Raw genomic sequence first — 26553 nt, 5'->3', positions numbered from 1 at the left:
GACTGCAAAGTCTTTGAATGCTGAGATTTTTATTTTATTCTGTAGTTTACTCATCTCAATCTATCTACGGTCTGGCACAGCTCTGGGAGAAGGTAAACACACAATAAATACATGATGAAAAGATAATGAAGGAAAGGAGAAGGGAGTATAAACAGAATATTTGACAAGGATCCAAGTGACACCATAGTGGGGAATTGATGGACAAAAGGCGATCAGAGTCATTAATAAAACCAGAGCCCACAGATACAGAAAGGGAAAAGAAGAAAACACTCTTTTAATCAGGCTAATTTTTTTTTCTTGAATAGATTCCAATTTAATTTTAAGCTGCTATCAAACTGTCCAAGTCTATCAAATAATGTATAGTCTAAGTAGACTTCTGGGGTTATAACAATATTAGCTTTACCACAGTTTAGTGTACTTATGCTGGACTTTTAGCAGCCACTGAATTCTCAACATTCAATACCCACGAGGAATTTAGATGGGCTGAAAGCGGGCCAGTTTGCCAAGAACACTAAACCTACCCTTCATCCTGGACTAAGAATTTTGCACTTTTATTGAAATCACTGGCGGGGAGAGAAACTCTTCCTAACGAGAGAGCAAACACTACTAATGCCCATTTACAGACGAGAGGTCTTTGGAAGGCAGGAGAAAACTAGCCCAGGAACTGTTTCCAGTCGAGCAATCAGACACTGAATTGCACTTCCAATTTCAACAGCGCCACCTGTTGGGCCCGGGCATTCGCGCACTGCAGTGTTAGGAAGGTGCCATCCTTCTGCTAAGCATTTGCTAATTTAAAAGCAGACTGTAAAATGCCTTTAGGAGCTAAAGTGCCTCATCTAATCTGGAGCGGTAGCAATCGGTTAAAAAACCTACTCAACCTAAAAGGTGTACGCTCTTTTAAAAGAAAGAGATAAAAATTCTTTACCCATGCTAATATATTCCTAAAGATTTTAATCAAGTAGCCTAGACATGAAAAAATTTACAAGCACACAAACTGAAGATGGGGAAGCCATTGCCACACCCTCCGGACTGTGTCCTGTTCTCTCTGTGATGGGCTGGATCGGGCTCCTCCCTGCAGAAGTCCTCACCTCGGGGGCCCTGAAGGCGACCTTGTTTGGAAGCCGGCTTTTGCAGGAGGACTTAGTTAGGAATAGGGCGGCTCTCGGCTTCCCGTGGGACGATGGCCACGTGACAGGGAGACAGGCAGGGAGAACGCTGGCGGGAGGACGCAGACAGATCGGGACGACTCAGCCGCGAGCCAGGGGACACCAGGGACGGCCACCGCAGCACCAGACGCTGGGGGCGGCCGGGTCGAAGCGAACCGGCTCCGGAGAGAGCACGACCCGCGGAAGCCTTGGCTTTGGGCCCGCAGCCTTCAGAATTCAGACCGTAGGTTTCCAAGCCAACCAGGTTGTCGTGCTGTGCTGTGCACCCCCGGAAATGAACACTCCCCTGACAGTTCAGGAAACGCAATTTGCTCTATATTGAAACATTTTCCTTCAGACTCCAGTTTCTCTAAAGCACTGTTGCTGCTGCGGCTGCTGTCGTCCCAGAAAAGCGCCGCCTGCCCTGCATTGTACTGGGCGTCACCGTGGTCGATCCTCACAAGGACCCACGTGTGCGTGTGTCCTCCTCTCGATTCCTAGGTAAGAAAATGCTGGACGGGTGGATGCAAGCGTCTCAGGTTTGCACAGCTAGTCAGTGGCAGGCAATATTTCAGCCTGGGCTATCTGTATAAAAGCACACATTCCTAACCATTAAATTACACATATTTCATAAGGGTTTACAGTAAATTTACCTATTGAATGATAAAAATCAATCATCCCATAAGGTGACAGAATAGTTTTAGAAAACACGAACTTCAGACTACGAAAATACCTAGAAATAAAGTCCAAAAGGCACACAATCCATGTGAAAATCTGCACAATTTTACTGAAAGGCAAAATAGGATTGAAATCATTTGGAAAGGTATTGCACTTCCTCGCCAATTAGACATTTCATTAACAAATAATTACAAAAGTTACCTGAGAACTATTTAAAATTTTCTCAGCCACGTTGTAAACTAAAGAGTAATTGATTAGCACCTACTTGCATTCATGCAAACCTTATAAAACTCTAATACCATTAAGATAGGGTTTTGTTCACATAGGTACAAAGAGATAGATCAATGAACCAAAAGAGAGAGTCGGCAAAGAGACACACATGTATTGAAGAGTTTACTATCTGAAAAAGTGGGTGTTTTAATTCACTGAGACATGATGGTGTGTTTCAGAGGTGGTTTAACATCCCCAACGATGTACCACACAAATTCCAGATGAATTACGTGTGTGTATATAAGAAAGGAAACTCTAACATTATCAGAAAAATATCGGGAATGTGTCTAATATCTATAAAACCTCTCTATGTCACTAAACTCGGAAACTACATAGAATAAATATGAAAAAGAATGAATATCAGGATGTATTGTTTTAAATATCATGCCGAGATCTGAGTATATTTTCTCACTTTATAAAAGAACAAAAGAAATCCATTGGCACAATTTAATCTTAGTCTACAATGATGCAGAGTAAGATAACTCTTTGATTTTTAAAGATATTTACAGGAACATGTTCAATATCTTGCTAGAAGAAGAGTTTAACAAGGGTTTACTTGTATTTCTGATGCTAACCATTAGAATTCAGAGCACTCTAACAGGAAACTAGGGAAGTCGCCAAAACTTTGGGTGACTGATCGAAAGCTGGCAACTCAAAAATGCAGAAGTGGAGTTTTCCTTAAGATCTGACAAAGCCGCGCTCGACTTTCTGGGAGCAGGGGAAGCCAGCGGTGCGCTTTGCTCAAGGGACAGCCCCTGAATTCCATTTCTGGAGATTTCCACGAGGGCCAGCAGAAACCAGGCGCCTTCCTGGGGGTCCGTGCCGATGAAGGTGGAATCCCTGGAGGCCTCGCTGAGGGAATTGTGGCCGAGTTCACAGCACACTTGGCCGGGGAGCCGTGGAAAGGGGGACTGCCCGGGGGAAGGGCTTGAACGATGTCTGTGACATTGCTGGAACTTTGATCCCCGTTCACTTGAGGGATGGAGGGGGTCTGAGAGCATCACACCACTCAGAGTGACCACACCACACAGCAGACGCTGGGGTGGGGCGTAGAATGCCTTCTGCCTCCTTTGTTGCCAAATCTAATTTGGGGGCTCAACTTACACCTTTTCCAAAAAGCCGCAGCAACTGCTCAGTGTTTCTGGGCTTCCCTCTCGAAACTAAGGCTGTGCCTCACACACTTGTCACTCATTTATTGCCGCATCCTGAATTGTGATTCTATTCCTTGTGCATTATTTATCTCTCAGCGGAAATAGCCATTATTGGAAGACAGAGACAAGACAAAATGTTTTATTCTGTATCTCTTGAGAATGCTAAGAGGGCAAAAAAGGCAAACAAACAAACCTAAGTAGCAATCTTGAAAGAAAAACACAAATGCAAAATCCACTAGTAATGTAGTGACCGCCCGAAACTGGAACATTTTGTGTCACGACAGCCTTTCCTCATCTTTGCAAGCACACGCAGCGACCGAGGAACTGAATACTTCATGGACCTGTGACACGAGGACAGTGATCGCCCAACTGTCTCTCCCGTGGGTTCACGGCCACAGCGTGGGGACGGCGCACCTGCCAGCGCCCGGGAGCCGAGCTCTCTGGGGACGACTTGCTCACGGCTCCGCAGCCAGTCCCCGCGCACAGCAGGGAATGACGGATCTCAAAGAAGTGACTTAGGAGCTGCTTAAATGCTACCAGTTTCACAGCAAGACACAGCAAGAAGAAAAGGGAGGCTCACAGGCAGACGGGGCGGCGCAACGGCCGAGCTCGCCGAGCGGAAGGGGAGCCTTCCCGCCTCGCCCGCTTCGTCGTGATAAAGTCAGGGGGCCGGAAAGGACGGGGCGCCCTGAGGATGATTAAGGCTTCCCTGCGGACAGCCTAGCCTGCAAGTCCCCACTCCGGTCAGAGTCTTAGCGTCAGAAACTGGCTGGTGTCCAGTCGTCTGCTGTTTCAGAGGACTCGCTGGGACGTGGACACCACAGCGAGCGTTTGCGGGGGAAACTAAAATATGAGTCTGGAGAAGTGAAGAGTGGGAAGCTGGTTTGGTACCGTTTTTCCTTTTATTGTCATTTTCTCTCTGGTTTTTAATGCTCCTCGGATACTTATCATCTCAGCAGCCACACCCGCGCGTGGCGCTCAGCCAACGTCGGCACATCCTATGTCATCCCTCCTGGGTACAGTCTGCACAGTGACCTGGGCCTGCGGACGAGAAAGCTCCTGCGGCGTGTCCCACACGCGGAGGATCGTGAAGAACAGACAAGGTCGTCGCGGCCCCGTTGCCCACAGCTGGCTTTCGCTGACGGCTGCTCCCGCTTCAACCTCCCCATGAACCTCGGGGACGGCAGCCACCATCAGTCCCGCTCACAAACAGGTGAAACTGGCGAGACCCCCGCCCAAGCCGCGAGCGTGGGAAGGGGTGTCCAGGGAGCGGGTGCCCCGCTTCGTTGCTGAGAGACGGCTCAGCCTCGCTGGGCCCAGATGCAGGTCAGCGCTGAGCCCTAATGTCACCGATTTCCCGTGAAGAAACGCCACTTCGACCAACAATCCCAGTCTAGCGCCTGTTTGACATATACTTTAGTTTACTACATAACATTGAAAACTGTCGAAGGCCCTAACTATCACACCAGTTTTACTGTTCTATTGTGTCACGTCTTTGAGGAGCCTGTGAGTGAGTTGGCAGCCCATTTACAGAATGTGGTCAAAGCCAGGATCTGAAGAGACTGAGCTCCTGAACCTACCAGACATTTCGGGATGCGCGTGGGCAGCTGCCAGCCCGCCTTCCTCCCTTCACGGCCTCCCACCCCAACCGTGGCACATGCACGTGTGTGATTTCTCCTCCGTCTCAGGAAGATACCTGTTGACTTTTCAATGAATGACTTAAAAAATGGATAGGATATATCTCCTGTGGCATTCAGTCCTAGGGGTTTATAGTATATTATGTAGATTCAGAAAAACTCCTAGCCTGTAACCTATACTACAAATCAACTAAAGAAGGAAGACTATGCAGCCTAATGTTTATTTCATTCTGTCCCCACACTCCTTTTTAGATTATGTGAAAAGAACTACAGTTGTGAAAAGAATGCTATTGTGTATTTCAGCTGTAATGGTCAACAATGCGAATGATTACAGCAGGCACCCAAGGTCTACAACACATGCAACGGTCAGGGTCCTGAGCACCGTGGGGCGGCGCCTTTGGCGTGCACCGTTCTACCCGCACGCCGGCTGCCTTCGCCACTCGGCTGCTCTAAACGCGACGGTCATGAATATTAACTGACAGGCCTGACAGACAGGTTCGCTCTGATTCATCCTAATATAGTCAGGTTTTAAAGGCCACATTAGCATTTAAAATGCACATTATATTTTTGCCTATGTGCGTTCAGACAAGTAAAACAATTCTGAAATATTAAGAGTAGGAGTTGTTATTCTTTTCTATGGGTCACTTAGGAAGTAATGGAAAAACAATTTCCTTGGTACCGGTCATGTTGGTTCACTTTCCTAGTCTTCTTGAAATCACAGAAATTACATAATTTTTCTACTACCAGGTCTTTGCTATGCTTTTTCCCAAACTTGGAAAATCTTTCCCATACTTCTCCGATGACACGTTATCAAACCCTCGGTGCCCAGCTGAATTCTTCTCCAACCAGGTGGCCTCGCTACTCCTTACGCTGCTGTAGCTGAGACTGCCTGCCCCGCCAACTAGGGTAATCACTCCATAGTCGGAGTGGTTTTATTTCGCACCCACAAGTCTTGGATCCCCAAACTGATTTAAATTTTTGAGGGCAAGAATTGTTTTTAAAATAAATCAGTATTTCCTGCACTGTGACGTACTTAGGAAATACTTGACCGATTCTATTAAAATACCTGTGTGTGTGGACTCCTAACCTACAGTTCAGTTTTATAAATTCAGAGTATTATGAATTCTGAAGTGTTTTTCTTTTATGATTGACTTGGAGAACTTTAAGTAATTATTTAGAGAATGAAAAGGAGCGGTCATGCCGGGCATCGCTACGTGAGCGAGGCTTTAACCCAGGCTCGCCCAGCAGGGCAGGCTGGCGAAAGGGCGTTTCCCTGGGTGGCAGCCGAGCAGCTAAAGGCGCAGTGGTTCAGTGTGAGCAGCGTGCCCACAGAGCAGCTGCGGCAATTGCTCTGTAAGTAATTCCTCTTCCATTTCACATGACGCCGGCGTACCGTCAGGTATTGCCAGAAGGCAGAGAGCACGTGGGGAGGAGGGGGCAAGAAGGAGGCACATTGGGGGGTCTGGTGGGAGGTGCTTAGAGGAAGAACCAGGTACAATGACAAGAGACAAGGATGAGGGCCAGCCCATGAGGGGAAGGCAGAAAAGTCAAGTCAGCCTGGCCCCACAGAAATGACATTATTTGGCATCCCAAAGAAAGAGAATGACAGCAAACAGCACGTAGAAGGAATCGCGGAGGATGATGTTTCGGAACTCCTGGGAAACCTCACAGTTTGCGATATGGGTCTTTGATTTATTTGCAATCATTTCAACAATTCTTACAGGTAGCGAACCTTGAGTTCTACAGGATAGATCGAACTGTTGCCGGGGATATTTCAACTGAATGTGTCATTGCATATGATTAAATCTTCAAAATGGGAAAGATATCCATGGATCCTGATTAATCCCTGCGGCTAGACGATGACATATTTCAAACCAGAAAGCTCCTGGAGGGAGGCTGGCCGCGACAGAAGGCCCTCAATGCCATGGGAAATGGGGACCATTGACGTAGAGTGAAGCAGCAAAAAGACGTGCCAAGGAAAATGAAAAAAACAAAAAGCAAAAAGGAAGTGGGGGTGGGGCTGTGAGTGGCTGAGGGAAACAGTGTCTCCTAAGGCAAGGGCGACTTTCAGACAGAAACAGAACTTTCGAGGACAGGACACCCAGGCCCTGAGGGGCCCCCGGGGGTCCTTGCCAGCTCCCCGCCCCTGAGCGGTTTGCCAGGCTCTGAGCTTCCTCCCCATGCCTGTCGGGGAGCCTGCCGCCCACCACCCATCCTGGGGGTCGCCAAGACTCAGGGGTAGAACAGGCACAAAGCAGCCAGGACAATGAGGGGCGCAAAGCAGGGACTGGGTGAATACCCGTCATAGAGGGTCGTGCTCCCTGGGGCTTGGGAGAGCTCCGGGGCCACCTCTCACCGGGAAGCTGCTGAACGCAGGCCCCACCTCCAGCCCCAGGCGGACCGTCCGAGCTGAGAGTCAACGAAATCCGCCCAAGAGAATGAAACAAAATCCCTGAGGAGCTTGAACAATCAGACAGGGCGAGCCACTAAAGCGCTTTGCTGGGAAAGGGGGAGAGAAAAAGCCTCTAACTTGCGCGCACGGCAGCGACAGAGGAGGGGAACCGGCTGCTCCGCGAGTCCCGCCCCTGGCGGCGGCAGGGTCCGCGCCGCAGCCCCGCGCACGCACACAACTGGTCCTCAGCCCGGGCTCGCAGCCTGGTGTCCGGATGGTGCGCGTACCGCTGCCAAGCGCGGGTCTGCGGGCAGCCACGCGCCTTTGCGGACTCGGTTACCTCCCTCCTGCCCGGACTGCTCTGTTGTCCCAGCGGGGGACGCAGAGCGCTGAGATGGCCGGGGCTGGCCCCTCCGCCCGTTCGGCGAAGCACCGCCGCTGCCCTGACAGGGACCGCGCCGACGAGGACGGGGAAGGAGGCCGAGCCGCTAAGGACCCTCATCCCTTGCTTGCTACAGTCAGGCCCCAGGCCTTCCTCGCAGGCTGCCTTCCCACATTTCCATTTTGCGATTCGGATTCACAGAATGGGAAGGCGCAGACGAGCACGGCCCCACCCTTCGCGGCCGCTGGCGCAGCTTCTCCCCGCAAAGGCGAGGCCCTGGTCACTGCTCTCCCCTCCCTGCGTGAGCCGCCCCGGAGATGGACTCCTCGGAGCGGACGAGGAGCTCCCCGCGGTGCGTGAAAGTGGACGCCGGGCCGGGCGGCTCCCAGGGCTCCGGAGAGCCAGGGCGCCGTCTCCCCAGCTGCACAGTCTGCACAGCTGAGCCCTCCTCTCCCCGTGTGGCTGGAACAGCCTGTTTCTCAGATCATTTATAAAATAAAGGGATGTAAGGAAGGCTGCCGGTGCCATTTGCATTCCTTCAAATGGCACCGGGACCGATCGGGGCCTCTGATGCCTTCAGCTGGTCTCGGCTGTCCAGACCCTGCGGGAGGCAGCCTCACGGAATCAGGGTAAACCTGTTACCACGCCTCCAACACGACCCGAGACAGCCTCCATCCTAGAAAGCGCCCCCCGGGTCTCTTCCGGGTAAAAGCAGCAGGACCCTGTCACACAGTAGGGACCCGCTGCTCTGCCAGATGCTGCTCAGCCCAGCAGGAGCTCAGGCAGCCGGGCTCGGCCACCTCTGATGTGGGACACCTGGGCCAAGGGGCACCTTCCCAAAACCAGGGTCCGCGCTCGGACCTTCCTCTATGTTTCTTCAAGAACGTGGCATGCATGACCTCGTCAGAGCCTTAAAGCAGCCAGTTGAATCGCTACCATTACCCCCCTCATTTTCGACGTGGAGACGTGACGTGAGCGGCCCAAGGTCCCAGGGCCGTGAGGGGAAGAGGCAGCCTGGCTCCAGGGCCCACCCTCTTTGCTTCCAAACGACACGGGGAAACGAGGCATCGGTCCCACGGTAAAGCCCCGAGCCCCGGGGATGGGGTGCGACAAAGAAGTCCGGTCCGCGGGCCTGAGGTCTGATGGCGGTTGAACAAACCGTAGCACGACCCCGCTCCTCCTGCAGTGCCCAGCTCCTGGCGCAGCGTCTGGCCGGCGGGGGGTGGGGGGCGGGCGGCAGCTGGAGGGCTGTGCGTGGCAGGAATCAAGACGAAGAGCAGCCTCCAGGGCAAGGCTGGCGTTGAAGAGCCAGGATCGGCGGGAGGCCCAGGAGCCCAGGGCAGAGCTCGCGCAATCCTGGAACGTCGGTTTTGATTGACTTCATTCAGGGTTCCGGCTTTGCCACGCGGCATCTGCACACTCGACTGCGTGCCCCGACCGGCAGTCCCGTCTCCTTGTGCGACGCCCTTTACTCTCTTATTTTAACGGCGCAGAGAACCTGGGCTATCGGTAGAGGGGTTCAAGCTCAAATAAATCCCCTTAGCTGTTTTAGCTTCTTCTGACTCAGTAGGAGGGTCCAACAATGGATATCTAATCAGTGATTGACCTAAAATACTTAGGCACACACAAATATAGACACGTGTGCATGTGTATGTACGATGCATGCTCATTGCACATTGAAAACACAAATGGTAAGCTCATCTATCATCTAGCTCTATGTCAATCTACCAATCATCCATCCATCTGTCTATCAATCATCTATCATCTATGCATCAACGCATGTATCTGGGCGGGTTATGTGCAGTGACGTGTATATTTACCAACATGTGGTAAGTCTTCAAGGCTCCTTATTAGCAAATGTGCACTCTGTATTCATACTAAGAAAAAGCAGATAATGGGGAGAGATTTAGGACCATCAGAGCAGTGGCACCCGGGGTCCTGGGGGGGCCGGCTGCAAGGGGTTTGGCTTGGTTGTTAGAAAGAGCGCGCACCGTGATTTCCGGACGGGGGAGGAAAGGTCGCCGACAGCTGGCAAAGCGCTTTACGAAGCCACTTCATTTACTTAAAACTGTTGCACGAAATCATGTTGATTCTTAGGTGCAGCCTGTTATTAGCTATAAGCCAAAATGACATACTTAAAAGGTGTCCAAAGGTTAATTGCAAATGAATTACAAAATATAAGAAATTAGCAGCGGAAAGGCAACTATGTGCATGGCACAGTCAGTTGAAATGGAAAGAACAGTGTTGCCAAGCCGCTGGGCAGCGAGTACAGACCGGGGATCGGGGGGCGGGGTGGTTGCTGATCGGGGGCCTCAAGTTCCCCCCACACACACGTACACACCCCCGCCCCCGGTGGGCCGGCTCCGGGCCTCCGCCTTCCACGCCCGGCATGGAGATTAGCTGGTAGCTGGGAAGCATGTTTAATGCCGTGGCTTAGAGACAGGGGAGCGTGGGGTCTCACTCTTCAGGTGTTACTGAATTCGAATGATAAATAAGGAAATAAATATAATTTTTTTAACCAAAAGTAGAACTTCTGCCTCTAATGACTGAATAATTTAAGGAGGATTCAGAACGAACGGTGCTGATTGTGCCGTCCTCTGCGAAGCTAGGTCTCCTCTCCTCTTGCCTTTCGCCCCGGAGGAGGGGGCCGAGCGACCCCCTCCCCTGTCCCGCAGCGGCAGCCAGCGTGGGGGCCTGGTTGAGAGGGGTCGGTGAGGGGGCGGGTTGCCAGGAGGCGCGGAACCTGCAGCCGGCACTGACACCACCCTCCGGGGGCGGCCGCCGGACTCAGGACGCTCTGTGCTGCAGAGGATTCCACTGACAGTGAAGTGGGCGCCCGGCCCTCCCGCTGGGAGGGGCGATGGAAGCGCCTGCCGAGCTGGGAACGTGCAGTCCTGGGTGCAGGGAGTCCGGCGGCACCGAGAGCGCCCACTCTGGGGTTCCCGCCGCGGCCGCCGCTGCAGCAGGAGGAAGGCCCCACCGGGAAATTTGGCGGTTCCCACGACAGAGCCCTTGGATTCGGGGGGCGGGGGGGGGGGTGGCAGATTCCTGACCCCGGCCAGGGCCTCTGACGTCCTCATTTCCAGGAGATACGACTTAACCCACCCTGGTTGCACGCTCCCTGGTCCCCTGGCTCGCAGGTACAGCAGCGAGCGACTCAAGCCAGTCACCCGGGGCCGTGGACGCAGGCAGCCAAGGGCAGATAAGCCTGACGCCCGCCTGACGGGCTCAGGACCTCTGCCGAGCCCTTCCTGAGTCGCCCGCCGGTCTGGCTCGCAGTCATGACATGGCCACGCACATTGGTTTCATAGTTGCCTGGGAAACTTCACAACGGGCAGGTGGACTCTCGGGCTTCTCAAGGGCAGGGTGCGGGGGAGCAGGTAGGGTCTGAGCCGACGCTGGTAACTGAGGCCCCAGAACACCCCCGTCCACCCCCAGTGAGGTCAGGGGTTCGGAGCGACTGTGGAAAGGCGCCAGCAGACACACTGTGGCCTCAGGCCCCCGGCGGGGTCAGCACTTGCAAGTTTCCATCTATGCCTGAGGCGCCGCCTTCCAGAAACCGGGCCCGGGGCAGCGGGTTTCCCAGTTCCTTCCATCTCAGCTGACTGTGCCGCCCACAATCCAGGCCAATCCAAACCTGGATCGACTTAGACCCCGCTGTCAGTCCTCACAACGCAGTCAGCAAATGGCAGTCCCCAGGCTGGCATCTGGGACAGGCAGGCAGGGGAGGGGGCCTCGGCGGCTGAAAGGAGCAGCCCTGCTGTTCGGGGCCGAGCCCCGGACGCAACCGTGAGCCGTGCGGGATCGGCTCCCACGCTTTCGGGAAGGGCCGTGGGAGCGCAGACGATCTCTCGGCTTTCCCGGGGTTAGGTAACTAGGCGCAGCACATCCGAGACTGGAGCGTGTGTCTCGGGAGTCTTAAATCAGAACACTTTCCACTGAATTATGTTGTGTTATTGCAAGGTTTGGTTGAATTGCCCCGCTATTCTCCAAAGGGCAGTTTCTAGAAGCTGGTTATTTGAACCTCAGCGCCCCCTGAAGAAGATTCAGGTACCTTGTCAGGCTGTGACGTTAATGAAAATGCTTGCGACGTGACTGGGATTTCTCCGTGGACTCAGCCATGGGAATGGTTCCGGTTTTAATTACCTGTCCCCTCGCCACCGGTACCGTTCCCGCGCACAGACGGAGGTGCGCTCTGAGAGCTCGCCCACCCCTGAGCCGGCTGTCTGTGCAGGAGCCCGTTATGCCTCGTGTGCACGGCTGCGGGCGGCTGTTGCCGCGTCCGTCCCCCAGCGCCCGAGCGCGGCTCGCACAATGGCCAACACGGCGCCCCCGGAGCTGCAGGCTTGGGACTTGGGCCCCGCGGGGCGCCCCCCACGGCCCCACTGAAGTCCCACACTGTCTGCGGGCCTCTCTGCTCGAGCTTTTGGGGGGAAATCACTGTTTCCAAGCCCCCAGAGGGCCCGGATGGGCTATGAAAATGAACGAATGACTCTCCAGTGCCGAGCATTCTCCCGAAGAGTTACGTCCACAGAGCGAGAGGCGAATCCGCGGGTGCCCCGTGGCCTTACATAACAGCGAAGGGCCTCCGCGCCCCCCGAAAATGAGGGCTGGGAGCGGACGGGCCCCGAGGACCACTTAAAGTCTACCCTCCATGATTCATTTTGATTGTCTCCTTAGTGTATTTTTTCTCTCTCTTGTTTCATTAAAGTTCTAGCTCCCGAACTCTTTATTACTTCTGTTCACAGACCTGTTTTTAAAGTCACAATATCTTGTTCTTCTCTCAAGAAATACTGGGAACTGTGAGTCACTTTGAAGACGTGGGGTCGAGGCCTCTGAGGTGGCGGCTGTGGGGCGAAGCCTCGGCACCCCGGGGGCAGGAGCGTGTGCCCCGCTGCGGCCGCACGGTGCAGGGGAGCCGCGCATCGATGGCGGCAGCCTGGGAAGTCTCACAAAAACAAAAGGAAACGTGCTGCGCCCTCCAAGCCCTGCCGTGTGGCTCGCGGCCTCACCGCCATCCCAGCTCTCCGGCGCGTTTCGGGTGTGCCTGAAGGAGGGCGATGGCCCTGCGCGCGGCCCTGACGCCCCGTCGAGGCGCTGTTCTTAGAAAGAGGACAGGACAGGGGACAGCGACTCAGGAACGTGACCGGGGTGGGGGCGAGGGAAACGGCACAGGGGCTCACGTGAGGGCGCTGGGTTCCACTTCCTAGTCAAAAAAAGCGGGCGCATGACAATCACACACCTGTGTCATGTTTAGACCCCTGTGCAGGCAAAGCGGGCCCGGGGGTCTCGTAGTAGCCGCGTTCCAAGGAGACACAGGAAATTTCAGAAAAGGGTTTTCTCAGCGTCAGCACTGAGCCCTCTCAAGTCGCAGGTTCAGGACGCCTGCGACTGCCCCCCCTAGTTAACAAAGCCGGCCTGCTGTAGCGATCCACCCGGGGGGGGGGTCTTCCGGTTTCCCCCTCGGAAGTGTCCCGGAGAGCCCTCCAAGGCGGCCTCTTCCTCCCCCTCCCGCATCAATGACGTGCCCTCAGTCCACGGGACTCACGGTCACACGGACACTTGCAGGGGGGACGTGGTTGGCTCGGGGGTACCCGGCAAACGGTGCAAGTTTATTGTGGAAAAGGAGGCAACGCACTGTGCGGACCCCCTCGCCCTGCGGGGCAGAAAGAGAGGGGCTAGGCGGCCTCTCGGCGGCCTGGTTCTGAAGTGACATTAATCCCCGATTTAGACAGGTCTTGCTAGCGTTGCCGTGTTCCTACTTCAAAGGGAGCGTGGTGGCTGCTTGCTGCCCATAAACGGGCTCTCACACAGATTAACTCCAGGATTAACCCAGCTTCGTCCTCGGGGCCCCCGCCCTGGCCGGAGCCGAGCGGCAGGCAACTTCCAATTTCTCGGTGGATACCGTGGTCTTCCTCACTCCGATTGGGCGTTTATTTCAGAGACCAGAACTGACGGAGGGGCTGCGAGCCAAGGAGGTGGGCTGAATTTTAACTGAATTTTAATATATGGAAAACAAACATGAAGGCCAGTCAGCAAGAAAAAGGCTCGTTTCTGAGTCTGTGAACCTGTGATCAGAGGGAATATTCAGAGAGACCCTGAAATGTAATGAGGTGGATGTTTATGGCCCAAATTGAGTGGATTTCCCGAAAGAGGTCAGAAAACAAAGAAACGTTTCCCTCTTTCCACGCTTGCAGCTCTTCTCATGCCCTCTGAACAACACGGGAGCCTTCCTTCGCCCCCGCGTGCCACTCAGAGATCGGGGACCGCAGTCACGTCTCCGCAGTCCGGGGCCCGGGAAACGAAAGCGAACCGACAGAAGGCGCCGAGTCCCTTCCTCTGCCCAGGTCCCCTTCACTCCCCGGTAATTCCCTCCTGTTTCCTCCTCCGGGCCCTCTGACTGGTCCACATTAGCATGTTGTTTTATCTTCGCCTGAGGACATTTTTCTTTGCTTTTAGAGCGAGAGCAAGGGAGAGAGAGAAACATCGATGCGAGAGAGATGCATCGATCAGTTGCCTCTCACCTGCGCCCGGGGAACCCAACCGGCAACCCTTCGCTTACAGGAAGGACAACGCCGCGGCCCACGGAGCCAGCGGCCAGGGCCCCCTGGGTGTCTTCCGAATGCAGGCTCGTCTCCAGGTTCCCTCTGCAGGGCCTGCGGCTGCACCGCCGCCCGGGTTCAGGAACGACGCGGATTCCCGCGGGTCCTCTCACGGCAGATCAGAACCTCCCCCCAGAGCTGCCCCGTCGCTCCCTGCAAGGCTTGCGGTTTTGTTTTCTGTTTTTCCTGAAAGATGAAAGCATCTCCCTGGCTAGACAGCTGTGCGTCGCCTTGTCTCAGACCCCTCGCCCCCACAGTCTGTCCGGGGCTCCCGCAATCCCCCAGTCCCACTCCTGTCTTGTCCCCATCGTCACCCAGGACGATGTCCTCGTTCGGACCCTGTCTGTCTCGGCCCCGCGGGACCAGCATTCCACCTCCCAGCTGCTCGGGGGTCACCAGTGGCGCCTGCCTGCCCCACACACGGGACCCCAGGAGTCAGTCCTCAGCGACCAGGGCGCCCACCGGGCCGGCACACGCCGCTGCGGGGCACACGCAGCCTCGTGGTCGGGACGGCCCCCCTTTCAACCGCCCGCTTCCCAGATGACGCGCCTTTAAACAGGTGAGACTTCCAAGATCCATCACCGTGGCTGTGGGCGCCTGGCACACACCTGACCGTGTACAAAAGGGCACTTAGCAATAGGGCCGCGTCAGCCAGGCTCTCTCAGCCCACGCTCCCGGCGCCCCGCTGGCCAGAGGAGCCCTGACGGGCCACGCGCCTCCGTTTCCTTGTCTGTAAGATGCGGGTACCGCGGCATTTCCCTCGCAGGGCGCTGTGGGGACGGAATGGCGCAGGCGTGACCAAGGGCGGTGCTGTCGTGCTCCCTGTCGCCGCGGCGGTCGCTTTCGCGCAATGACCCGCCCGGGTGCCGTACACGCACCGCGTTGGACTATGTTGCATTCGTCTGCCCGGTTTCCTTTATTTCTCCGATGCGCCGTCAGCACCGAGGACGGGGAGGCACTGCGCGGCGCTCCCGTGGGAGGGCGGAATAACACAGCTCCCGCCAAGGTCGCGCTGATCGCCACTGAAATCGGAAACTCCGTGCCTCCTGAACTCACGGCCCCGACGCTTGCCACTCCTTCCCGAGGGATCCTTGCAACATGCACACGGAGGATGTCACGTTGTTCGTCGTGGGGAAAGATTAACACAACTAAAACGTCCATAGGAGACAAGTAAAATAAATTACAGTACTGGTGTAACATTCAGCTTTGAAAAAATATGGAAAATCTCCAAGATGTATATTTTAAAGGAAAAAATAAAAAAGCAGAGTGGGAAAAAGAATGTGCGAGGTGCTCCCTTCTGTGTAAATAATGAGGTGCAGGTATATTTGCATAAAGAGCCTGTGGGAGCAAACACAGGGAAGTATGCAAATGCAGTTATCTGTAGCGGGGCAGGGGCTGATGGGAAAGGGAGACGCTATGCATTTTTGAACACTATGAGCACACAGACTATTCAGCAATTCTACAATAGCATTTTTCAAAGTCTCCTTATTTCCACAGGACAAAGCCCAAACTCCTGCCATAAATACTCAGCCGAACCCTGTCACGTCGCCTCCCAGCACCCGGCCCAGCCCTCGGCCCCTGAGCTGCACGCTCCCCCCACCCCGGACACGCCCTGTCCGCCCCTCTCCGAGCAGCCGTTCCACAGCCTTGCACCCTCCTCACGGGGGGAATGAGGGGCCCGCGTCCTGTTTGTGCCCCAGACTGTCCACTCGTCCCGGACCCCCCCCCCCCGCCAACCAAGGACGCTGCCTCCTTTCCGATGCCTGCCTAAAATCCGCCGCATTTCACTTGCCAGGCCTATCACGCTGTGCCCTTGATTGGAATCTTACGGTTCCACCGACGTTATTAAACCAAAGCCATGTTTACTGTCAAAACCTTGATAACAAACCAATGAAATGGGCAGGCAGTGGCAAACTAAAACAATACAATGGAGACACCAATGTCACACTCCAGTTAGTGATGGTGACGAACATACGAGTGACGCGGCGCAGGGCTGAGCCATCGGTGGCAGCGGCCGCAGCAGCGTGGGACCCCCCCCCCCCGGGGTCCATAACCGCCTCCGGGGCCTGGGCTCCCGGGCTACGCGTCTCCCCAGCCTCAGAGTGCGGTTAGGCTTTAAAATCTGCACCCACGGCTTCCCTCCCCACTTTCATCGCTTCTGTGGTCATGCTTGTTTTTAACTCTTTGCCGCCCCCTGCCTCCCAGAGAGGCCACGATGGTCGCCGTGGAAGTCAAGCGGAGGACACAAGGTCAAGGGCAAACACCGCGTCTTGCTCCTCAGGGTGCGCGTAGGCCAGCACGGCACAAGCACGTATTTTTCCAGCAGCTGGCAGTGCTCTGCTGACCTTGCCAATTCATCCGTTATTTGGGCTTGAGCTTTCGGCCGCATCTGATTACCTGGAAGATTCCAGGTCTCTAAATTCTCACACAACAAACAGTCTCTTGGGCTCATTTATTAAAATGCTCGAGAAATTACATTTTATCATTCCTGGCGGAATTCAAGGGCGACCCCGGGGGCCGCGGTCAGGTGGCGAGACAGGAGGGACCGTGTTCCGGATGGTGCCGTGGGGAGCAGGGAGAGGGGGGCCCACACGGGGGTGGGTCGGCCGGGGCGTCCCGTTCCCGTAGACGGAGGCGTCGGCGCTCTCCTTGGGGTGCCATCCGCAGCAGTTGCCCGAGGGGAGGCCCGGGGACGGGGCGGTGAGGGGTCCCTGGCTCCCGCGCGGCGGGGCCTGCTGGGACGAAGGCGGGTGTCTCTGGGCTGGTCCAGCTGCCGCGGACGCCCGTCCTCAGGCCCCGGTGAGCGTGGCAACCAGACTCGCATGGATGAGCACAGGCGGGAAAGATAACGTTCCACCCCCACCGCAGCCACAGGCGATGAAGACGCATCCCTGTACGGCCGGCCACAAACTGCCTCAAGAGCCGGCGAGTGACTGAAACCCAGGCCTCGGCGACAAGGCTGGCAGGTTACTGTTCGATACGTGTCACGGCCTGTCCAAAGCAATCACGACCCGAGGAGTGAACTGCCGTTTGCATTTTTTATTACTCCCCAAAGGGCACTTCCGGGAGCGCCCTGTGACTGCCACAGGCCGAACGCACTGGTTGGCAGTGGACAGCAAGGGGCCCGGTGTCCCCAGAAGTGCCTGCTCCGTCAGGGAGCGCCGAACGTTGGATGAGCGCACTCTTCGCTGCAGCCCTCCGCCTGGTAACACCAGCGACGACTAGGTCGCATATGTGCCAACAGCCCCTAAATAACGCACTGCAATGAGTGGACCCGATGCTGTTCGTGAGCGAAACCAAAGCCTCGCTCTCTCAGTGGTGAACGTCCGAGCGGGCGGTGCGCCCTTCAGGGAAGAGAGCTGAACAAATGGCCGGCCACCAACCAGAACGCGAAGCTTCAAACTGTGGGTCAATAAAATGACTCTGCAGAATAAAGCACGGCGTCTCCTGATCCCGAAGCAGCCATAGGGCGACCTCTGGTGCTCGGCTCAAAACGGGGCACGATGACAAGGGTTTCAGGGGAAGGCTCGTTTTCTTTCATGTTTTCCCAAACTAGCCTTTCCCAGGAAGCACCTGCTGGGGCGCAGGCCAAGCCACCGGCGGCGTCCTTGGGTTCGGAGCAGACACCGCGGGCCTTCCCCTGAGGGGCTTTCGCACGTTCCCAAGCCAAAGGGTTCCGCCTGCGTTCTCCAAACAGGCGCACATGTTTGCCTGCTCCCGGTGCGCTGTCCTGTCTGGACTCAACGGGCTCAGCTGCGAACAGTCGCGGTGTCCGGAACCGAGCGGGGCAAGGCAGGGCGCTCTTGTCACGGCGTCGAAACACCTCCCACACAGCGAGCTCTCTGGGCAGGGGGCAGAGGGGGCATCTCTGTAATGCACGTACCAAAGTTCCAGAGCAAACAAGAATTTTAGACTTAAAACTGCCTATGGAATGGATTTTAGAATTTAGCGTGATGGATGACGAAAAGGCAAATGTTGCAAAATCAGCTAGTGTTCAAATTCATACAACAATATCTACAAAAAAGCCCACCCATAGGACGCAGTCAGTGTGTCCATCGGCTTGAAAGCTACTTGGCTTCAGGGGCATCAGGCGCCCGTGATCCCACACAGAGCCGCGAACGGGCACACACACAGCAGAGCCTCCGCGTGCAGTGAGGAGAAAAGGCCCGTTGCCGATATCGACCAGAATGACCGCTAGGGTTTGACTAGTCACCAGGACTCAATTTGTTCATCACTGCTGGGCTGGCTGAAAAGTCCGTTTAGTTTTTCTAATGAAATAAAAGACACGTGCTTCGGTTTCACCAATAACTTAATCGGTTTGGATATTTTGAGCCTGCCAGCGCTCTCCCGCATGGTATGATGTTGATTATTCTCAACGAATGTCTCAATTTGATCGCTACCAACGTCAGTTGGTCTACCCGACTGTGGAGCATTGTCCAGTGAGAAATCTCCAGCGCGAAACTTCACAAATCACTTTTGACACGTTCAGTCAGTCGCAATGCCGTCTCTATACACAAATCTTTTTTTGTGTTTCAGTTGCTTTCTTACCTTTCTTGAAATAACAAAGTGTATTATCTAAAAAATGTTGTGCGTTTTCTTCCATCTTCAATATTAAACTGGCTGCACAGAAATTCACCAGTTTGGATAAGCTTCTTTTTTAATGCACTCTGATATGACAGCTGTCACAATACAGTCTAACAAAACAGTTTCAAATGAAGTGAAAGACAACTAAGCGCGACTAGAACCATCTTACCAAAAAAAAAAAAAAACAACAACAACACACAAATCGACTTTTTGGCCAACCCAATAGATTGGGTTAAATAATTTTGTTCTTTCTAAAACACTCAGAGGCACCCGACTTAAAAATGGAGACACCCAGCGTAGCTCTCGGCCCCCGCCCTCCTGACTGGGGAGCTCGCTGGCGGTGCGTGGCCGCACTTTTACCTGGCAGGTGGCAGGAGGCGGATTCATTTCTCACAGGCATTGACAGTCAGTTTATTCCGGTAGCTTGTTGCGATGAACGTCACAGTGTTTTCCCCCAGAAAGGCCAGAACTCAATGTCTACTTAACATCCCACCTTCTGTCCTTTCCTCTGGTGCGTTTGAGAGGGGATCACTGTCTCCCGCCTCTTGGCGTGGGAGCTGACCCCTACTGCCCACCAAGTACCCTTCACCTCCCGTCCGACCGCAAAGCCTCCGATGCTGCAAGGTTCATGTTGTTAATATTACACTGAGCACATCTCCCCACGTCCCATAGTAACGGATGGAGTGTAGCCGCCCTTTATCTCACGCATCGGGAATCTGTGGTCTAGAGAAACGGATATACTCACAGTCATGCGGGTCCTTCATGTTGGACGGGGCACTTGAACGACTGCGCCTTTTCTAAATACTGTCACGTGGCACTGTCGGCATGCACGGAGCTTCGCAACATTGAAGGTACTCCTGGGGAGACGGCCTCGTTTCATCTTGCACATCAACCTCTGCGTGAGGAAAGCAAGGCCATCCCCTAGGTGTGGGTGCGGGGAAAGCCGCCCCTCCAGAGGCGGGGGTGGGACACAGCGGCCGGAAGCAGCGGCTGCAGGTCTGGGCCGCGCGGCCGCCGTTCAGAGAGAACGGTGTTCAGAGTCCAGCTGTGAGCGTTACGAGCTTGGGGACTCAGATACACTCCGTACCCCGCCCTCCAGGTTTCTGTTTCTGCCCTGAGAAAAACAAGAATCTGACAAATAAGACTGAACCACACGACATCGATCAGAATGGCCAAAATGTACACAGTGGACGGCGCCAGAGAGCGTGGAGCTGCGGGTGCGCCCGCGGCTGGGGCGCCCACTGCGGGCGGCTGCTCCGCGGTTTCCCCGGAACTACCAGGAGCGGTGGCTGGCATTTACCCCCAAAAGTTGAAATCTGATGTCCACGCAAAAACCTGCGCATGGATGTTTCTAGCAGCTTCATCCACAATTGCCAGACCTGGGAAACAACCAAGGTGTCCTTGGGCAGGTGAGGGATACAGAAGCTGTGGTCCGCCTAGAAAGTGGGGTGTTACTTAGCGCTAAAAGGAAACCAGCTCTCAAGCCATGGAAAGACAGAGAAACTTGAAGTGCATATGCCTCAGGGAAAGGGGCCAATCTGAAAACGCTACACACGGCGTGGTCCCCGCTCTGTGACATTCTAGAAACGGCAAAGCTATGGAGACAGTGAAAAGGTCCGTGGTTCCAGGCGTCTGAGGGCGGAAGGGATGAATTAGGTGGTGCCCAAAGGAACTTCGGGAGAGGAAAGCGCCCTGCAGGGTATCCTAACGATGAATACAGCCATCACGCATCTGTCCACAGCCACAGACGCGCAGCTCCAGAGTGGCCCTGATGCCGACGGTGAGCTCTGGGTGATGACGATGTGTCGGCACAGATTCCCCAGCCCTGACAAACGCCCCACCTGGGGCGGATGCGGGTGGCGGGGAGGCTGTGCGTGGGGGGTGGGGGTCGTGGAGAGAGGATGGGGAGACCTCTGTACCTTCCTTTCAACTTGCTGTGAACCTAAAGCTGGTTTATAAAGAGTCTGCAAAGAATGAGACTGCAAACAACGGATCACATTAACTGAGGTGTTTTATGAAATGCACTTGACCCGCCGCAAGCCCTTGAGAAATGGGAAGTTAGTTCTAAATCTCACTCAGGCCTGAAGCCGGCGCACGACCTGCCACCTCGCTGAGGCCTTCCGCTGCGTTCGTGGCACGGGGCGGGGGGCGGGGGGCGCCTTCGCGGCAGCACCTGACTCGCTCGGCTGCTCCATGGGTATTTATCGAGAACCCACGAGGTTCGCTGCGAAGGAAACAGAGGACACACTCCAGTGTGCCCTGCATGGGCTCACAAAGCCTGTGGGCGTGAAGGCACCCGCAGGGACCGAGGACTCGGGCCGGGCGAGCGGGGAGCCTCTCTGGGGGGCTGGGCGAAGCCCAAGGAAGTGTTAAACTTCACAAAGATAAGGTTTCCATGCATATTTGTTGTGATTCGCTTTTTAAGTCAAAATTTGGTGTGGGACTAAGACAAATTTGGGTATCTATCAGCACCCCCATGCTAATTTTAGAAAAACTATAAAATATATCCTGGCCAATCTTATTTGGAATTAAATTGTGAAAGGATCCTAGAACATCGTGACTTAATTACTCCGAACCCTGTGTTTTCTACAGGCTGCCCGCCATGCTCAGGACCTGCCAGAGCTTGTTCCCTGAGACGGGTATGGGCCCTCCGTGGATGGCCAAGCACAAGTAGCAAGGACAGTCATAGATGATTTCCTTTCATTGTTCTTTAAGATTCACGTCAAATATCCAACAATCAAACTATGCTCTTACGGAGGAAAGTTTTCCCCAAAGCAGATCCAGTGGCTCCTGTGTTTGGCGGCTGGGATGGTTCGCTGGACAAGGACGTCCGGAACTGGGCAGAGCGCGCCCCGCACGGCCCCCCGAAGCCCCAAAGCCACAGGACATCCCTACAGGTGTTTTCTGCACAGCCCTGTAATACATCGCACGAGGAACGCTTGTTCAATGTCTTTACCTGGTCAAACTTCAGGGTGACCTACTGAGCTATTTATCTTCCTAAACGCACAGCGCGATATTTTGCTAGCAGGTCCAACCTGAACACCATGCTCCGCTCCCTTCTTTTCCAGTTAATAAAGAAGTCGGAAGGAGGGGGTCAGAGAGCAGTAGGCAGGGTGACGTCACACAGGCTGACGCCGGCATGTCAACCGAACATCAGCAGCCGGGCAGCCCCGGGCCGGGCGGCGGAAAGAAGCAGGGCCAGCCCCACCCCCCGTTTCCCATCCCTCTCCCTCGGCAAGGCAGGACCCTGGACACCTGAGCTGCTCCCTCTCTTGATTACGGTCTCCAGCCTCGTCAATGACAGCAGTTTCGACTAGAACAGCTGAGCAGGCTCTGCCCGGAGTCGTGGGCGTAATGACAAAGTGCCACCGAGGGGTTTATACGACCCCACTGCCCCCGGCGTGTCATCGTCGGCACGCACCGCTGTTGACGAGAGCGTGAACACCTCCAGTCTTGTCACGCGGGCTCCGCATGTTGACAGACCGCTGGCCTTGGCCATCACAGCCCACTTCCGTGCGGGCGCGGGGCTGCCCTCGAACACCAAACACCACGTTTCTCCTTTCCTGCCTTTCTGGAAGCTGGCGCGGCTAAAGGTCCCGCAGACCGTTGTGACGGGACTGTACTCATAGTTCCTGGGTTGTAGACACGCGCAAGGCGCCGCCGGGCGCACCTCGCAGCACAGACCTCGTCGCACCCTCCTTCGGTGACCAGGCTCGCTGCTTGAGATGCCTGGGGCAGCAGGGTGCGCGGCGACCGAGGGCCGGAGCCGGGACCCAGACCCGACCTGCCCCCCAGGCTGGTCCGGCTCCCCCTGCGTCCCCCTTCGTGCGCCTCTCCCCCGGCCTCCCTCATTGTCCCACCGTCACCTACAGCCTGGAGCCCCGTTTCCCCGCCCCCGCCCCCGCTCTCCGGTGATTACTGAGGCTGAAGAATTCCCCCTAACAGCTTCAGCCGCTGTGAGACTCCAAGGAATCGTTATTCTGAGCGCGCAGACTGGCCGACTCAGTTAAGGCCCCGGCTCTCGCTCAACAAGGAACTTGGGGCGCACCCTGCGAACGCGGGCAGGAAGCCAGGGTTTCGTTGTTTTTGTCACAGTGCATTTCCGCTTTATCAAAGCGGGCACCGACATGACACAGCGCCGCCGGGCGGAGGAAGAGGGAGAGAGACCCCCCGCCTCCGCGGGTCATTTCGAAACCCGGGCGTCCAGGCGCGGAAGAAGGCGGCCGGTCCACACCTGCCCTGGGCTGTCTCCCAGGGCGTCTGCCGCAGGGGTGCGCCACCCCAACAGGAACCCCCAGCGAACGCCGTCCGTCTTCTTCTAGCCAAGACTAAACCATGTGGCCTACTAGGGCAGGCTCTCTGCTGCGCAGCCACGGCCCCGTGGTACAGGCCTGGATCGACCCAGGGGACGGCACGTGCCGGAGGGGCCCTGCTGGCCCACAGCCCTTCCGCCGCCGTCCTGTGCCGGAGAGAGGCGGTCAGTAGCTGGGCACACGTAGTTTTAAAGAGACGTTCAGGAAGGGTTTTTGTTGTTCTACTTAATTTCCAGTAGTGCAGGTTTTTTAAATGGCATTTCTAAATTAATTCTGAACAGTAGCTTAAAAGCTAAAAAAAAAAAAAAAAAAAAAAAAAGCAAGAGGCGAATAAATGGTTTGAGGGAAGTCAATTCCATTCTTGGATGGTCACGCAGGGCCAACGGTGGACGTCCACCGTCCGCGTCGCACGCTGACTCTGCATGCGCAAAGGCCTAAGACCCTCATGGGGGAAACACACCTTTGTTCGCAGCACCCGAGAGCAGCGGAAGCCGAGGAATCTCTTGCATTGTACAAAAAGTGATTCTTGAAAGAGAGCTGAGCGGCGCAGGGCGCGGCGACCGGTGATAACTCGCCCCATGCGCACAGTCCCTGTGACCCAGGGAAGCCGCGAGAGAAATCCGTTCCCTCGAGCTGATTGATCTTCTGCCCGCGCGACCCCAGCAATTCTCTGTTTTAATACACTTCTTCCCTGAACACCAAGCGGCACTTCGCCTTTCCTCTCCTCCTGCCTTCCCCATCTCTCTTGTCATGCTTTAACTGTTTTCTTAGTTTCTATGGACACTTCCTTTCTCTTTCTAGCAGGCGCCCTTCGCTGCCAGGAGCAGGACTTGCAGGCTTCTTCGGAGCGAATGTCCTTGTGAAATGCAGGTTGTTTTGGTTCGCCTGTGACCCACCATTGGCTTTTCCTCCTGAAGGACAGTGGAGCTGCCGGAAGAGGTTTTAACCGCTGTCCCACAGAAAAACCCTCCAGGACAAGGGTCTGCTGGTTTCCTGATCGTGGCACGTGCGGGGCAGGGAGAGCAACCTCACCCTGGAAGATGGTGGGTATAAAGTTGCCCATTTTTCTCTTTCAGGGGAGCCATGAAAAGTGGGTGCCGCCCCTCACTTTTTCTTTTAACTGGTCAGTTTTATACTTAGGGGAGTTTGGAATCCACAGAAGACTCGAGCAGGAAGCACAGAGGTCTCCCGTAGGCCCTGCCCCTCCACGTGCAGAGCCTCCCCACTAGCCACATCCCCACCCGATGGGACATTTGTCACCAGGATGAACCTGCACTGACACAGCGTCGTCGCCCCGAGCCCACAGCTGACGTCAGGGTCACTCGTGCGTCGTACACGCTGCGGTGCGGACAAACGCGTGATGCAGGCGCCGTCACCGCGAGCTCACACGGAGGAGAGGCGCTGCCCTCGAACCCCCTGGTGCCTGAATTTACCGCTGCCCCCACCCAGCCCCTGGAAATCACGGCCCTGTCACGGTCCCCAGGATCTCGCCTGTTCCAGGATGTCAAGGGGTTGCGGCTTCTGTCACTCGGTCATACGCCCCGCAGGCTCCTTCCTGCCTTCTCAGGGCCTCTGGCACTGAATGCCGTTCCACTGTTCTCATTCCGTTTTTGCACAAGCCTCTCGCCGTCTGCAAACCACCCCCGCCTGCCAGGCCCACGCGTCGGTGGGAACCGGTGGGGCTCCGACGGACCAGGCCCTGCCCCTTAACATGGGCGTCGGAATGTACCTCCCTCAGTGGGTCTTCATGTTACCGTTAATGTGGGAACCGGGGATGAACACGAGAGACACACTCCTCTCACTAGAAAGCAGTATCCACGGGGCCACCTCCCCCGATCCCCACCAAAACCTGGAATCAGGGGTCCCAACAACCAAGGCCGGCGTGGGCCTCACCCAGGGACAGGACCGGTTATGGCAACAGGGACCTGAGCCCAGACCCTCGCATGTCACTCCTGAGCTCAGCCTCTCCTCCTGCGCTGCGTGGCGTGACGGCTTACAGCCCTTGTGGTTCTGCGAAGAGGGGGCTGAGGGAGCAATGGTACCACGCGGCCCTCTGCCCCACAGAGCCTCCAGCGCTGGCGACGCTCCCAGAATGCTGATTAAAGACAGGGTCCGTTTCCTTTTCATGCACTTGCTGTTGGCTTTCCCCTTGGATTCCGAGTCTCTGTGACATTCCTGCCTGACCACTAGAAGCTGGAGGGGTGGGGGTGTTCCTGGACCCTCACGAAAGGCGCAGGTAGGCGGCCCGTGCGCCTCCGGATAGGGGAGCCGCCAGGGCAAATGCAGGCGTGTTCTTCCGGTGTCTGGCCAGAGCCACCAGTTTGCAATTTTCACAAAAGGACTGTTTCTCCACTCCTTCCGAGCACAACGAGCAGAATGCCCGCGAGATACACCTCTCCCCAGGCTCCCACGCGGGGCGCCTATCAGCGGGCCTGGGGCAGAGCGCGGGACCGCGCCCCTCAGCTACTGCTCCTCTCTGTACTGGCACAGCGGGGAGGAGCAGCGTTGTAAACAGCGCCCTGCCGCACTGCCCGCACCTGCCGCATACAAATCAGATGCACTGGAGCCAGAGTCACCGGCCCCCCACCTGCGGGTGCCAGCTGCCGACACTAGGCTCCCAGAGACCCTTACCAGTGACGCTTTTTCCGGAGAAGCAAGGGAAGCGTCAGCCAGACGAGCGGCTAGGCACGGCCCCCCCACCCCCGCGCCCCCGGCTCGGCTGCGCGCAAGAGCCCGCCCCGAGAGGCCTCCCGCCCTCCCGCCCTTCCACCCACGCGCAGGTGCTGCGGCGTTCCCGCCCCACACAGAAGGGAATCGTGAATCTTGGTCTCAGTAATTGCTTTTAGGCTGCGGGCTTGGAAGCTGAGATGGTAGCTAAGGTGAGCTCTTGGCCAAAGTCCACCTGCCCACGCTGTGCGCTGGCCTCGGAAGCTCCGTGCCACTTCCAGCTCCAGAGAGTACGCCCCTGTCCCCAAGGACTGCCGCCCAGCGGGGGACAGCTCTCCACCCCTCCAGCTCTGCAACCGTACAGCAGCTGCCAGCTGAACACCCGTGTCCCAGAAACACAGTTCAGCTTTTCTTTTTACCATTTTACATTATAAAAAATATGAAGCAGACCTGCTTTTTAATACCTAAGGTTAAGGCCTACACCGGACGATGGTCATCGTATTGATACTTGAAGGAAATTCAACCACACATGCGTCTTTGGAGATGCACAGCTAGGTTGTGCTCGGGAACACACACCAGTCCACACAAATTTCAGCCAGCACTTCGCGGTCGTTTTATCACGTCGCACGAGCCTTTCTGTGTGATTGACACTTGTCTGGGTTAGATACTCGGCAGGAAAGTCTCCATCGTGCCAGGAGTGTGTCCATGACAATGGTTGGGTCACTCATCTTC

This window comes from Pteronotus mesoamericanus, unplaced genomic scaffold (assembly GCF_021234165.1).
Source record: "Pteronotus mesoamericanus isolate MK-2021 breed Mesoamerican mustached bat unplaced genomic scaffold, CSHL_Meso_final contig_169, whole genome shotgun sequence".
In the NCBI taxonomy this organism is placed as follows: Eukaryota; Metazoa; Chordata; class Mammalia; order Chiroptera; family Mormoopidae; genus Pteronotus; species Pteronotus mesoamericanus.
Note: the sequence above shows the minus strand (reverse complement) of the source record.